The sequence below is a fragment of the Rhipicephalus sanguineus genome, chromosome 1 (assembly GCF_013339695.2).
Source record: "Rhipicephalus sanguineus isolate Rsan-2018 chromosome 1, BIME_Rsan_1.4, whole genome shotgun sequence".
Classification (NCBI taxonomy): Eukaryota; Metazoa; Arthropoda; class Arachnida; order Ixodida; family Ixodidae; genus Rhipicephalus; species Rhipicephalus sanguineus.
Window position 1 is genome coordinate 128,906,427 of NC_051176.1, and position 13,588 is coordinate 128,920,014.

Genomic DNA, 13,588 nt, shown 5'->3' on the forward strand with positions numbered 1-13,588 from the left:
CGTCACTATGACGTCATCATGACGTCACTACTACGCCACATGACATCGTCGCTTGATCAAAGGTGGGCCGATCACGGATGCAGTGCAAAATCAGGTGAGGTGCAGAAAGTTTGCAATGACTCCAATCCTGGAGGCAGTGCAAAACCACGTTAGTAGCATAAAGCTTTCGGATAGGGGCGGAGGAGCATCAATACATCGACTGAGAAGAAAAAGAAGGAGATGGCTTTCGCCGTCGAGTCGTCTTAGGCGAATTCATAAGGGCAATCTGCGAAGCAACGAGTAAAAAGCGTAATTGCGACGAAGGCTGATAACCTTGTTCACGATATGTGTTGTCGCCGCTCAGTTCGCGTTCAAGCGAGTGCCAGCGCGAACGCTGGCACTGGCTTGTTGGAGGACGAGTAATGTCGGAAAGCTAAATCTGTTGTGGTCAGGCGCGGTGGTTCTGCTGTAAGCTCTCGTTCTGTTACTACTGCGTCTCGGTGACACCGAAGCGCGCGGTGGCTCTGCTGAAGCGTTCTCGCACTATGATACAGTGTACACACAGTACGTTCGGATGCTGCGTGTCTTACGTCATGTGTAAGCCATCTTATGCTTAAGCACCTAAAATGATCTGCCTACCGGAGCCGCTGGTCATCAACACCACCATTCTACACGCGGCTTGTCGTGGTCATCAAGTCTCTATTCTCACATGCGTTTGTACACGCCGCAGCACATCTGCTTTAGCAAGCTCATGTTTACACAATTCATGCTGCTCCTAAGGATGCTATAGGCTTACTTCGTATAACATTCAAATCTGTTGCTATTACATTCATTGCTTCGCCTTTGCGACGAAGCTGTGATCTTTCTGTATAGCTCCTATACATTAGCGCATGAAGAAAACCAAATTTTACGATACCATTTGTATTCCGTGCGCGCATATAGCTTGAGATATCCGAATTTCAGAGAACGGGAAATGAAAATAATAACAGCCGAAAAGGGTTATCTTATTCTCGGTTTTTAGCGAAAATTTGTCATGGGCGGCGTTTGCGCGTATGAATGCGACAAGTGGTGTCGCGCGTTGCATTTCTATAGCGCCATCGCATCCAAGTAAACGGCGGTGGGGAAGGCGAATCGCATTAATGCGACAGGACAGGGCAGACCGAGCCGTGGAAAATATGTATGTGAACCCCGGTTTTGTGTGCGGCGAGTGCAATGGCATACTCCCCCCTTGTGCTCTCCTCCAGTCATTGAGAGGCGGAATGCAAATCATCATGACACAGCTGTAGGGGCCGAATTCGCAAAGCTTTTCGCTATGTTAGTGACATTTGAAATGGGATAGCGGCTTTCACGAATGGACGACATTTGCACTTACGAAAAAACAATTCTGTAGCATATGAATGTCTTTTTTTTTTCTTTTCTTTTTTTTTTACAGCAGAGCTGTTAGGGTCGAGGTTTGCCGTGTGCCGTAGATAGAAAATTATCATTATCACGAGCCGGCACGCACTCAATGACCGCACAAGCATTCTGTACAGAGGGTTAAGAAGAGAAGCTGAAACGTGCCCACCAGCTCTGCTGTGACCCAGCCTTGCGCGACTTAGTGCAAGCTCGCTATATATATATATATATATATATATATATATATATATATATATATATATATATATATATATATATATATATACAGTGCTTGGTCACAAAATAGGTGCTTTTTCTCGCTTCTTTCTGCAAAACTGACCGGGGCGCTCGCTCGACTGCAGTGCCCGTACTTATAAAACGCGCCTACGGTATAGTAGCGTCTGTAAAAACAAAACATCGTCCAATAGCGACAGTGAACGTATGTTATTTACAAGGCCGGCGACCAATCACACAAATTTCCTACGACATAAAGACTGAATGCCGCCCCTGACCTTTAACGACCGCCCTGATGAGTGCGTTGTGTTGGCCTGTGTCCGTGCAAGAGGCAAAAGGACGCCCATCACAGTTGACAGCGAACCTGAAAAGGTAGCGGCGGCCGCCTCCGCGAGACTCGAAACCCGATCGCTTGCGTGATGGTGTGCGCAGCTGCGCGGTGCCGCTCTTGCACAGCTGTGAGCGGCGGCCACACCGCAGTGGCGAGCAAGGAGAGCGAAAGAGGGGCGACCGCCAGAACAATGCGCCGCTGTTGCTGGCTGCTGAAATCACAAATATATTTCGCTTTAGCTCCACTTGCGAGCGTATACATAATGTGCGTGCTGCAGTGTTGCTCGCACTGATGCAGTGCATGGCGCGTGCTATACGCGAGACGCATACCGAAGCTCGTTTTGTGTTTTGCTCGATGAGACGGCCAAGCGCGGACTTCCCGATGAGGCCCCTGCGCTCGTCACGTTCGCTGCTATCGTTATTGTGTTTTCGCGCCCGTCAACATGCCGGCGTTCCACGTGCGTGCAGCCGTCGACATCGTCTTGCACAAATTCAATATACGCCAGGAAAGTTCCGTTCGACTGCGCACCTAGAGAGAGCGGGCCCTCCTCCCGTATTCAAAAAGCTCCAGAAGTTTTCGTGAGAGGAAATGCCAGCCAATTGTGGTGCTGATATATGATCAGAACCATATTGTCCGACAATGGCTAAAAGCGCCTTCGAAGGAAAACCTTTGGGATTTCGGACCCTGTTATGCTATAGAACTACTCGGAAGAGCAACTGCCAAGCTGCTCTCCCATCGCTCATTTGGTTTATAGTCGCCGTTTTCTTGGGGACAGGAGACCGCTGCAGCGAGTCAATTAACTGTGTTGTTTTACGAGCCAAAACCACAATATGATTATGAGGCACACCGTTTTGGGCTGGGCGACTCTGAAAGAGTTTGGACCACCTACGGTTCGTATATCCGGGCACAACTTTAGAAGGCAGCGGCATTTGCACCTCATTTGCACACAAGCCTGCAGGAATGAGCGCGCGCTCTAGACTGACGTCACAAGCCGGACGTTCAGTGACACCGCCGTCGAAGAAAACCGCCAAGTACATGAGCGGGACCTCTCCTGCCTTGTTAAGCTGTATCTTACTGTAAATCTAAGTGCACGGGCGCTTTTTTTTTTCACTTTGCCCACACAGAAATGCGGCTGCCATGATCGGGAATCGAACCCGCGTCCTCGTGCTTAGCAGCGCAACACGATATATCAAATTGATGGAAGAAAAAACGCAGCCGCCTGGCTGTGGACCGTATGTACAGTACGCTCCAATGTTAAAGGGAAAACTCGAATGAGCAACGTTCATTTTGCCGGCCTCCTAACGACTAGTGGATGCGGAAAGATTGTTCGTGCACGTTACTAGTCTATCATAAGGGTTCGGAACTGTCAACCACCAGCAGTTTTATGCAAATATAAGCCACTATGCTTTTGCACGAGAGCGAAATCCGGACATGCCCTGCACGCAAGTGTACCCTTTAACAGTGGACCCGGCTGTACGTACAACGTGCTCTTTACAGCCGTTATGTCATGCACGGCAGGTGCAGCGCAAAAGGAATCGCGTCAGCATACAAGAGCCTCCACGTTCTCAAAAAGATAATTTGAGGGACTGCGACGTCCGCCGCCATTTATGGTACACATAAGATTCCGCTGCAGTGCACCCCGCAGGTTCATCTCCAACAGTCGAATCTCCACAAGCATATTTCAAGAAAACATATAGCGCGGTATAGATGAACAAGGTCAGCACAATTCAGTTACGTCGGCGAGTAGGCATGTAGGTCAGCTGCACAGAAACTGCAGTGCACTGACACAACACGCCAAGGCCGACAACCCGCAGCAGCAGCTGCTGCTGCTTCGCGCGCGTGAACAGTAAAAGCACATGACGAGACAATGCACCGCTCTGACTTGGAACGCCGGCACAAACAGAGGCATCCGTGCAGTGTGTAGTGTTTTCGGCCTGTTGAAGTGGAACGAGGGAAAAGAGCCTGGGGCGCTTCTCCGCAGAACCTATATATACGGTACCGGCAGATGTATGCATACAACAATGGGCTACAGCCCCCGTGCTGCGTGCAGCGTCAACGCTCAAAATTGTGCAGTGCCCGCTAGAGGCCTCTCCATGAAGAGGTTTAGAGTAAATTGTCGGTTCGACCTCTCCACACACGCGCACACACACACACACACACACACACACACACACACACACACACACACACACACACACACACACACACACACACACACACACACACACACACACACACACACACACACACACACACACACACCACGCGCGCGCGCGCCCCTGGCAGCTGCACGCAAATATAGTATGTCCCCGCCGACAACACAGAGCATTAACACACCTACGCGAACTTATTACACTCAAGAGCAGGGAGCCCAAGTTAACTCGGCAGCGCTATCTATATCGGCCCTCCCAAAGCACTGTATACCGCATATAGGGCCTAACATTGATTTTAGGCCACATGTGGCTAACACGCGCGCACCCTGAAAAAAAAAAAAAGGAAAGGAAGTCAGCGCATCACCTGCAGTTAGCGCAGTGTGAAATTTATAGCAACGCCGAATGACAGGCGTGTTCCAGTTTTTTTGTACATTAAATAACCTTCAGTGATGAAGTTTTAATGTTATTTTAAGCACATCCACACGCAAGCACGCCCATGCACACGCACATTTTGATCAGCTGGCCTTTTTTTTTTTCTTTTTTTATAGCTTCTAACGTCTCATCGTGCTCAGCAGCAAAGCCCCATATAGTAATCTAACACATAAGGCATCACAGTGCCACCAGAGTGGGCTTAGTTTTTGTTGCTGTTACTTCAGGCTTTTTTGTTACTTCAGGGAATTTTTGTTGCTGTATAATACTTCAGGCACGCCAACATATGTTACATATATGTACTCAACATCACCTCGACCTAGCAGTAAACTGAAGTGGAAAGATATATGAACGTTAACTGCTGTTTCATTTCTCGTCGCTTCATTAAGGCTGGTTTTAAATTATAGATGAAGAATCCGTGCCAATCATAAGATATTCCACACGTCTCAGTGATGAGTATGTCGCAGACAGCTCGCTTCACTCTAGGAGCGCACGGGTCAGAGGCGCGCGCTCCAGAGCGGCACGTGCGCCTGGCATATTTGAAGTCTCATCTCAAGAGACTCGCTCGTAGCCACGAACCTTGGTAGCCTCATCAAGATTTACACTCAATCCAAAGGCACCTGCTCAACGCAGCAGCGGCCCTCCATTATACGGGTGGCGCGGTGTACCATGTGCGCTTCCTACCAATCGCCCAACTTTATTCGCAGTACACGGTCTGTGTATAGCGAGTATATAGCTGCAAGCAACATCAAGAAAATGTGCGCGCCCTACAGATGAGATATAGTTATTGCGTTATCCTTGAGCAACTCGCGCAGCTTTGAGTTGTTGCTGCTGGTTTGCAATCGGATAAGACACCGGATCCAAAGTGGCAGAGAAAGCTCGCAAAGCGTGAGCGCGGTACGCTTTTCGTCAACGACCCATGCTGCCTTTGGACCCGTCTCGGGCGACGAAGACAGCATGCAGTTTCGCAAGCCACGGTAGCCTTGAACACGATTCTATTGTTTCCCCACAACCTCCGCATATACAGTAACAGCACACAACAAACAGCTCGCATGCATTCCTTCGCGTTCCATCGGTTCTCGCGATTCGACAGCCCTGGCTCCGCGCCTGGAGCAAAGTGTGTCACGTGTTGGCAAGAGCGCGCCATACACGTGGTTCGCTGCAATAAACGCACGGCGCGTGCATTACGCTGGCTGTGACGCGCGCGGTCCGCGTTCTCCTCGTTTTCACAATCGTTCCCGCCCTGGCTATAACAAACAAGATAAGCAAACAGACGAGGCGAGAGGAGCCACGTTTTCTCGCATGACCGTTACCCAAGCTCGCGCGAGGACATCACGGTTGGCAGCAGAGGTCGGTAGACAGAACAAGAAGAAAAAAAAAATAAATGCTCCCCTGGCCCTATCGAAGATTCCCTCGGTGCCGGTGACAACCGAGGAGGAAGGAAACGGCCTCGGCGATTAGCGCTTATCTCCGCCCCTCCACGGAGCGCGCGCACGCCTTATCTCTCCTTTCGCGGTCGGATGCAACGCGCCGCGTCAACAGAGGGACGACAGTGGGCGCGTTGCCCGCGCACGAGAGGAAAACCGGAAGCGGCTACGTCGGCCAAAACAGCCCCGAAAGAGTTGCCTGTACACTTCGGGGTCGCCGTGCCACTACGGAAGGTATATACGACACTACGAGCGCGCTATCAGCGACCACGAACCGCAGCTGCAACTGCGGGACTGCAATGGCGCGCCATCTGAATGCAACCCCGCGTCGACCTCAAGGTGATGCGCGATTCCTCGTTAACCCAGAAACGGTTCCGCGTGAATCCACGAGCCACGACTGGGAATCTACGTGCCTCCCACAATACCTGAATCAGGTTCCCATCAAAACATCGAAATGTGGTGGTTTTGATAGCGCGGGAATATGTAGGTTGGTATACATCCAATCAGGTTTCTCAATTGTTTCATGAGAAGGTCGCTCCATTGCGCCTTATACGCCTCATTAAGGTTGTGTTACAACTATACCGCAGCAATCATGAGACAGCTAACCTTTAAAAATAGCTGTCTGCCTGATATTATAGACGCGGTGAGAGCCTGAGCTCCACTACGTGACTGACTATCGACTCAGTCTACGCCCCAATTCGCGGATGTGTAGGCGCGTGTACTCTGGACAAGTCTGTTGCGTTCGTGCAGTGAGAAACTATGTAATAAGGGCACGTTTAGTGCACTGCAAAATGTTTCCACACGCATTTCCTTCGCGCGGGCTCTACAACTCTATAATTGACCTGTTTTCAGCGAAGGAAGTTTAACTTACAGCGGAGATTTAAAGCTGTCAGCCTGACTTCCTCTGCACGCAGCTGTCCTGAAACAAGAATGCGTGGACTTATGACACACACACACACACACACGCACACTGCTGACGCTCTCCTTCAGTGGTTACAGAAATCGTTGTCACGTCGAGAAAACTAGGCGAAGTAACATGCTGGGGGGTGAGACGGCTGAAATTGATTTGGGAGCAGTTTTTGGAGCAGCAAAATTTCGATTTTGGAGCAGTTAGCGGAATTTTTTGTCATCTCAGGAGCTTGAAAAACAGATTTGTAGCAACTTGGGGGGACAAGTACATATTTAAATTGGCCTAGGATAGACGTAACCCTGAAGCAGCCTTTGGAGAAAGTATCGCAAGGTGTGAACTATACTACCTCTTTAAATACCATGCGACCTGTCTAGCCCGAGTAAGAAACGCAAGAAATAATTAAAAAAAAAGATTCTGCAAACTAGGTTCACTTCATAAAAATTTGAAAAAAACAACAACAACAAAAAGAATGTGATTGCACAAGAATTGCAGCTACATAGCAGTAGGCCTTTTTAAGATCAGTGATATAATTTTATTGCGATATTCTGAACAGGTTTCTGCCGTCGGCACCGTAGTCATGTTTCGTATAAACTCCAAATCGATAACATCCAACGCGCATCGTATGTCTTACCCTTCGGTAAAAGCGCGCAAGCGAGGGCGACGAACGCGGCTGAGGCAGAGATGAAAAGAGCCGACCGACCCGTTGCACGGAGGGCGCATGCAATAACATAACACCGCATGCCAGGCCTGCTGTTGATTGCTACTCATGCAAAGAGGAAACGCGCCGCCCCTTTTGAAGGAGCACGAAGGAACGCGAGGGAGGGGGTGTCGCTCGAGCAGCAACTGTGGACTGACTTTAAGGGCGCGGTCGCGATCGCTGGCGCGCGCGCTATCTCGGCTGGCATCACGTCGGCTCGTATACCCTTCTGAGTGCTGTGATCTTAACACTTCTCTCCTTTGAGCAGCCGTATTCTCTTACACCAGCATTTTGTAGTTACGCGAGATCGGATCCATAAGTGGGGAGAGGTTCTTTGCAGTACGTTCCACATGGGTTTCCTTTGCGCATGCGTGGCCGTCGCCTAGCAACGGAGACACGCGCCTTGTGAGCGCGGCCAGATGTTCTCTGGCGCGGCCGAGCACAGGCATATGTCGGGCGTGTGGTAGTGCGGTAGTACGGTCTCTAGAATATACTGAGCGTAGGGGTAGTGCCGCTTTGCCGCTGCTGCGACTACGCTCAGCACTTGTTGAGAGCAGATTCCGTGCCACTTTTCCTGCGGCGCGGGTCACTGTGGAGCCTGCAGTGGCGACAGCACCTGAAGATGTAAGGCACCTGCGGGACTTGTTAGTAGCGACTGACATTTGCGTGCGGATGATATTGCCGTACTTATGGCGTTTACCGTACGGAGGTGCTAAGATGCCCCTATGAAATGGCCTGTACTGAAGTACAATAAAAACTCAGGGTCCCTTATGCATTTGTCTCAGACGACTGGAAGGTGAAAGCCATCAAGATGATGTTCTAGATCAATTACCAGCCCGTTCGAACGCTCTCCTTAATAGGCCTAGTTGCTGCATAACTTCGCAGGTAAGAACTTCAGCACAAACGAGGACGAATTACAAAGAGATGAGACGAGCCCAGGCGCAGTGCGCGTGTTCCTTCCTATTAGTGCTGAAGTTTTCACCTTCAAAATGTACTGAAGTAACATTTGTATCCGATGGAATGGAGTAGCACAAGCACAGACCCTTAATATTTTCATGAAGCTAGATGCATGGGTCGCGGGCCGCTGCGGATGCCTGCGTGCAACGCATATAATCGCCCATCGTAGCAGCTGCACGCCCAATACCTCTTTCAAATGTGCCCGCGTGAGAGCCTTCGTCCTTTTTCCTATTGTTCTAAGCTTGATATCGGCTGTTGTAGAGCGACATTTTCAGTTGGGTCCTCATAGCCGTCGGCGTGCGGCGTCTGCTAGCGCGCGCTGCCCATATTTTCCAAGGCCAGGCGTTTGCGTGAGGCGGCCGGGTGCCAGTAAAGTCGAAAGAACAGGGAAAAATCTAGGGACTTAAGGTGCCAGCGCGCGCTGCCCATGGTTGCCAGGCGTGGCCACGCATGCGCAAAGGAGACTCATGTGGAACGTACTGCAAAGAACTTCTCCCCCATAAGTGTTAGCTGCCAACCTTACTTCGTATAATATTACAATTTGATGCTATCGCATTCATTGCTTCACTTGCGGTGAAACTGACTTTTTTGTAGATCTGCTTATTTAGCTTTTCAAGCTTCTCCAGAGCTTCCTGTAGGTCAGTGTTTGTAAGGAGGACATCACAAGAAACGCCTTAAGCTCGGCCGCGCGGTTGGCGTAGCGTCAAACCTACTGCACGCTTTGAACAGGCGAGAACAAAGGCGCGCTACCGCCGTTCGCTGCCCCCTCGTGTGGGACCGCCTTCGAGAGCGCGGGGCGGGCGCTAAGATACCTCGCCGCATTGACTATCTCATAAAGCTATCTCGCACTGACTATCGCGTACGGTACTGCGAGCGTAGCGCCGTTGTAAGCTTACTGCATGCTTTTATTGGGGAATGATACAAAGGTGCTTCACATCAGTCCGCTGCCGGTTTCGGCGTGAAAAACCGCCAGAGCATCGCAGATACGCGCCGCATGCATGAAGTTGTCGCCGCGTTGATGCAACGAGGGTGATGCCTCTCCCGTGCACGGTACGGGTCGTATAAGGGTACAAAAATTCCCACAGCAAACGTGCGCGTAGGTGACCACACGCAGCAGCGTCGACGCGAAAACCATTGCGACCGGAGGAACACGCTACGCAAAACGAAGAATCTGAGATCCATTCCCGCCACGCATGCCACTTGATAGTGCCAGTAGACACAGCCTAGCGAGAAGCAGCAGCACGCTCGGGGCACGGCAGAACATTTTTGGGGCGTCACGCATATTTACAACAACCCAGAGGAGGTTATGGCGGCATCATGGGAGCCCTCATTGGAAAGGTGCATAGAAAGACGGTTGGGCGCGTCTACGTCTTTTGCGAACGCCTCATTTTCTTGGTATCACAGGCGCTGCTATAGGCGCAACTTGGAAAATCATGTTGTCAACTCGGCCTTTTTTCCCAACGAAGCTGATGTGGGCATCGAAATTCTGGCTTTCGAGGCTGTTTTGGAGCATGCAGTTCGGCGCAATTTTTGCGATTTCCATGCTTTTGGAGCAGCTTGGCGCAGGAAAACGTAATTGTATCAAAAATGCGCAATATGCGCAGCTGTCTCACTCCTGCATGCTATACTGAGCATGTGTAATCACGTAGTTGTTCCTTTGAGTACCAAGGAGGCCAGCTGCGCTAAAACAGCTTCCTCAAAGCTGACACGGGTGCACAACATATAGCGCCCGAGATAAAATGATGAAATAGCAACACGAGCGCTGTTAGTGACTCTTTGTCGCTTTGCTGCATCTATATAGTTATTCGCTTAGTTATGACAAACAATTCGACGGGATACGTGGAAGAATAAGCCTATACTGGTTCCAACTCTCGTTTCCAGCCTTTCACGCAATGGCTAATTTTGGCCAAATAGCCCCAGCAGCTGCAGGGATCAAGAGATCACTCGTGCTCTCCTGATAGTTTTGTTGTTGACAGACGCTGTTGGTCAACAAAGCAATCCCTGTACGCACATTGCCCTTGACAGATTTATTCACCCGAATGACGCGCGTCAGCTGACATACTTCTTCAAAATATCGGAGCTGTCGCGTCAGCACAGCAAAAAAGTTGGGAAGCGTGACAAGCGTAGACGAGAAATGGCATTTGTTGCCTCGAATCGCACATCGAACGTGTGCGAAGGAGGGCGCCGGTGAAACATCAAGAAGCTTCCATACGCAGCAAACGGGCGAGCAGTGTATGCATACGGAGACTATATCGCTCTGATGTTATTTGAAGTCGCTGGATTAACTTGGGTCTAGGGACTCTATAGACACGAAATTTTGGGCTGCCTGCTTGAGAAGGAATGGTTCTTAAACAAAAGACACTCCGACTCGCACTGAAAAGAAAAGATTAAAAACTGGCAATTGGATTTTAAAATTTTGCCATCAAAGTGGTTCTTTGCAGAAGCAGTGCGCGCGGTATCAACATCCTCGAGAGAGGGCAGCTTGTGCATTCCAAATTAACAAGAGAGCACAAATATTCAAATTACTGTCGACTCCGTCACCTTTCGTTCGTCACGTCGTCGACAGGAAATGGCGAAGACGCCTACGCTGAAAACGAATACCGACCACCGGATGTGACGTAAAGCAACGGCGAAGCGGAAGGTGTCAGTCCGCACGCCTGGCAAGAGGTAGACGAGCGAAAGCGAAGCCACAAAGGTCGAACAATACGGAAATTTTGCCGAGGAAACTGAGCACGAAAAAATAAACAGGACAAAATAACAGAAGAGAAACCACGACGCTGAATAACAAACAAGTGTTTTACTTCCTTCAAGCGGCATTTATAAGTACACCTCCTACACCGGAAGAGAAAAGGGGAACATGCTATTCAGATATTGATGATCATTCCGAAGAAGTGACAAAGACGGCTGGTTCACGCACACATCGCCTAGTTTGTGAATATGAAAAGCCCCTGAAAAGCAAACGAGCGCGTTCATCAGGAAATAAGACACTTGTTCGTAAATCAGCGCCGTGGTTCGTCTTCTCTCTCTCTCTCTTTTTTAGCTGTCTTTCGCGCTGCTTCCCCAGCAAGTATAAAACAGGCAGCTCAAATACGCACGCTTTAGAATATACGCAAAAATTTTGTTTATACGGGGGAAGAAAAACGGTATGTACGCATATGACATGCCACGCCACTTTTAAAGCTTCCTCGCCGAATAAAACACTCGCTGCAGTGGTGATGAAGTTCGGTTATACTTGTTTAGATAGGGCGAGAGCTTTATATAGAAGTGCGAAAAAGCGCCAGCTCGCGCTCACAAGTCTCGCATTATTTCACGTAATCGCGGAAAATATTCCCAGCAGCACGGGAGCTTACAGTATGCGATGAGGTCTACCTATAGGTTGACATGTGCCTCAAGTATGCCTCTAATAGGCGTTTCGTCCTTGTTCGTTTGTGCGCTAAAAAGTGAAACTTTAATAGGTGTCTCCATTCAACTCCCTTCATCTCGATTTTTATTATTTAGCTTAAAATCCGCTTACTTCCATTGGCGTTCCCTTGAAACAGGGCGGCGACAAACAGTCTGATTGAGATAATCCGGTATTGTATATAGTGAGCTAGTATTTTGGCTCTCTATCTACTTCATCTCTTCGTAAAAACCTGCATCTCTATATTTTACAGTTACAATTACGCCAACAATATGTCCTTTTCTATATATCAACCTCGCTGATTTTCCTCCACCAATATACTCTAAAGCTCCCCCATCTATCTCGACTGCTGACCAGTTAATACTTCTCACCGCATGCATTGAACCATAGACAGCGGTTCTGAAAAGCTTGTGATGCTGTCGATCTCTCTCTTCACTCTGTTCGCCCCTTCATGCCTTCCCCCAGAGCAGGGTAGCAAACCTTTCTCGCTCCTCTCTAGCTGACGTTCACTGACGTAGCCAGGAGCGGGGGGCTGGGGTTCAAACACCCCCCCCCCCGAAATTTTTCACTTCTGTATATATATATATATATATATATATATATATATATATATATATATATATATTTCTCGCTCCGTGCCCTTGGGCTTCGAAAACTGTACACCGCGTGGCACACGGGGTTGTGAAATCAGTTGTGGCGCCTTCTTGCCTACGAACTTTACACGTATCGTTGTCATAACGGCGTGGTGTTGATCCTTACCGAGGAAGTGCTTGCACGAACGCAGCTTTATTGCTGGTGTGTACTCTTCCAAGTTACCACATAGTGGACGTCAAAATTTGTATCCGTTTACATTTCCCCCCAGAAGCTTGAGGTTCAACCGGACAATAGGCAGCCCTTTTTCGCTGCGCATACTGCACAAGGCCGAATGCTTAACCGCGTAACACTCGCTTAAATAAATAAATAAATAAATAAATGAATGAATAAATAAATAAATAAATAAATAAATAAATAAATAAATAAATAAATAAATAAATAAATAAATAAATGATACGTGGCACACAGTGACGTGGTAATATTGTTTAGGTGCGGAATTTTTGAGCGTAATAGATTGCCAAACCGACAAGAGTACGCATTGTTTATGCGAGTACACCAAATCTCGCTTAGTACGCCGCTACACATTACACCGGTCTAAATTGTTCAAGTGCGTGTTCTACACAAAGTCGCACTGTATAGTTTTGCTCACCCTTCCAAGACATTGCGACCCGTTTCTTGCAGCCCATAAAGCTGAACTACGCGCGAAATGATGCACTACTGGACACGCCTATGGACGAACTTGATTCCTTTCGTTGTTGTTGTTGTTGTTGTTGTACACTCCAATATGCTCACCGGATTTAAGTCAGCAGTAACAGTAACCTTTTTCGTCGTCGAATCCTCGAAACATTAATTCGCTGCGAGCTAAGCACGTCATTATCATCATCATCTCTACAGGTGGGTACTCGAGAAAAGTTCAACCGCACGCAGAGCTCAACAAGACCAATCAACCCCAAAATAAAAGGGACAAAAATGAACTAAAAGACCCAAAACTGATCAATTACCAACGATCAAGGGACGACATGTCGTTCTGCGATCAAAGTGTGTTTCTGCTTCTGCGAGACTGCGTGCGCAGGTGAACATCG

At 48.9% G+C, this 13,588-nt stretch overlaps 1 protein-coding gene across 7 annotated transcripts in view; it reads right to left on the reverse strand.

The window, feature by feature from the left end:
* The window catches only part of LOC119397741 (dual 3',5'-cyclic-AMP and -GMP phosphodiesterase 11), a 532,132-nt gene that overhangs the window by 234,037 nt on the left and 284,507 nt on the right, over nt 1–13,588 (reverse strand). The window contains exon 1 of one of the 7 annotated variants that reach the window (XM_049416420.1): nt 1,887–2,156. The exons of the other annotated variants lie outside the window; for them this stretch is intronic. The gene's annotated coding sequence lies outside the window, so the exon portion shown is untranslated. Of the gene's footprint in view, nt 1–1,886; nt 2,157–13,588 lie in introns of those variants that run through there. 7 annotated transcript variants of the gene reach the window in all.